The 1936-nt window shown below is 44.6% G+C and overlaps 1 protein-coding gene and 1 pseudogene across 1 annotated transcript in view; both read right to left on the bottom strand.

The window, feature by feature from the left end:
* The window catches only part of NCK1 (NCK adaptor protein 1), a 69481-nt gene that overhangs the window by 27628 nt on the left and 39917 nt on the right, over positions 1-1936 (bottom strand). The window lies entirely within an intron of this gene.
* The window catches only part of LOC101645977, a 42340-nt pseudogene continuing 40855 nt past the window's right edge, over positions 452-1936 (bottom strand).

Below are 1936 nucleotides of genomic sequence, written 5' to 3' on the forward strand. Positions count from 1 at the left end.
CAAGACCAGTCAAGAAAGAGAAGATCATCAATTTTTATGAATGCAGAAACTGTGTTTGAAGTATAGAAACTGGTAGAAGAACTCAAAGGATTTATCACTGATGTGTTATTACTGAAGCTGGAATCTCACATAGTCCAACATTCCCGATCTTTTTTTTTTTTGATAAATACCTTTTTTCGCCTCCAAGAAAAACCTTTTTAACAAACAAGAGCAAACCCTAGATTCCATAAACTGCACAAAAGAGTCAGAATGAAAGTTTCCTGGGAGAGGAAGAGATGTCCACAAGAGAGCCAACATGGTGAGCCTCACAGAAGCATGTCCATTTTCTAATATGTGATGTTCTGCTGAGCCCAGCAGGGACTGGTCTAAGCCTCAGCCAAGAGGGGATGCTCTCAAGTGGTGGCAGCTTCTGGCAGCAGGAAAGCCTCTTGGCAGAAGTCTAGCAGTCCTATTAGTGGAGGCTGCTGCTGCTGCTACTACTGCTGGCCTGGGAACTGCCCCTACCTGAGTGGTCTGAACTTGTGGCGATTCTTTTTTTTCTCTTTCTCGTTTCTTTTCCGTTCAGGATCCTTTTTTTCCTTCTTCTTCCTTTTGTGATCTGAATCAGATGGGGTTTCTGGGGGTCAGGATCCTGGGTTGGGCTCTGATTGTGCTTGTGCTTATTCTTCTTGGGAGGTTGAATGTGCATCAGATGACACTGATCTGGCAACGGGCCAGTATGGCGATGAAAGCCAGCCAGCATGGTCCCTGTGATAGGATTAAAAGAGCCACCGAGAATAGGGCTTTTTTTCAATGAGGGAGCAGGGGCTGCTGTTATTGTGGGAACCAGGCAGATCAATCACTCCCAGCAGGTCAGGCAGGAAGTTACTGAGCTCCTCCTTCACCTTCTTTCCACAGAATTTATTATAGGCATGTTCCAGGTTGTACTGTGTGATAAAATTGGTGCTGCCTGTTAGCTCTGTGTTTCCGGGAAGTTCCCGTATCAGGTAGAAGGAGGCACAACCCACTCCTGATTTGTTGGTGCCAGGAGGAGCTGCGGCCGTGGGGCTGGCGGGACCATGAGGAGGATGCAGTGTGGGAGTGTGGCCCAAGGCAGTGGTGGGTCAGCCTGAGCTCCAAAGAGGACCATGAAATTCTCCATCATTCCCTCAGTCCGGCAGAGCCTAGGTATCTCAACATTTCCAATTTTATATGTGCATCTTGACATTAGCAGGTCAAGTGGGTGCCAAAAGAGTTGCACAAAAAGCTGACTTTTCCAGAAAGCTTGAATCTGCTGAAACTGAGTTTATGGAATGAACTGGGACCAGGAATTATAATTCACCAATATAATCCAGAGTGCAAGATCTAATCAAAGCAGTGGCTTCCAAGAGGACCTGTTGGGCCAGCTGTATTCAAGGCAGGGAGGTCAGCTCTGGGGGTTTTGGAAGCTCTTTGCCATAGTTTGATAGAAGGAATACTAATGGTGCAACGAGGTAAACATTGGGCTGCTAACTGAAAGTTCAACAGATCAAACCCATCAGCCACCATGGGGAAAAAATGAAGCTGTATTCCCATGGAAATCCATTTATCCCAGAATCACTTTTCCTCCACGATGAATGAACTTGACACTTTTGTCAAAAATTTAACTAGTCAAAAATAATAATGACTTGTAAATTATCAAGGGTTCATGAGGGAGGAGGGAATAAGGAGGGAGGGGAAGAAATGAGAAGCTGATGCTAGGGGCTCAAGTAGAAAGCAAATGTTTTGAGAATGATGATGGCAACAAATGTGCAAATGTGCTTGACACATGGATGTATGTATGCATTGTGATAAGTGTTGTACGAGTCCCCAATAAAATGATTTTAAAAAATTAACTAGTCAAAGATGCAGGGATTTGTTTCAGTACTCTCAATTCTATTTTGGGGGAGACTTTATGTCAATCCTTCCACCCATACAA

This window comes from Echinops telfairi, unplaced genomic scaffold, assembly GCF_000313985.2.
Source record: "Echinops telfairi isolate 266 unplaced genomic scaffold, ASM31398v2 ScPeMD7_16;HRSCAF=60, whole genome shotgun sequence".
Lineage (NCBI taxonomy): Eukaryota > Metazoa > Chordata > Mammalia > Afrosoricida > Tenrecidae > Echinops > Echinops telfairi.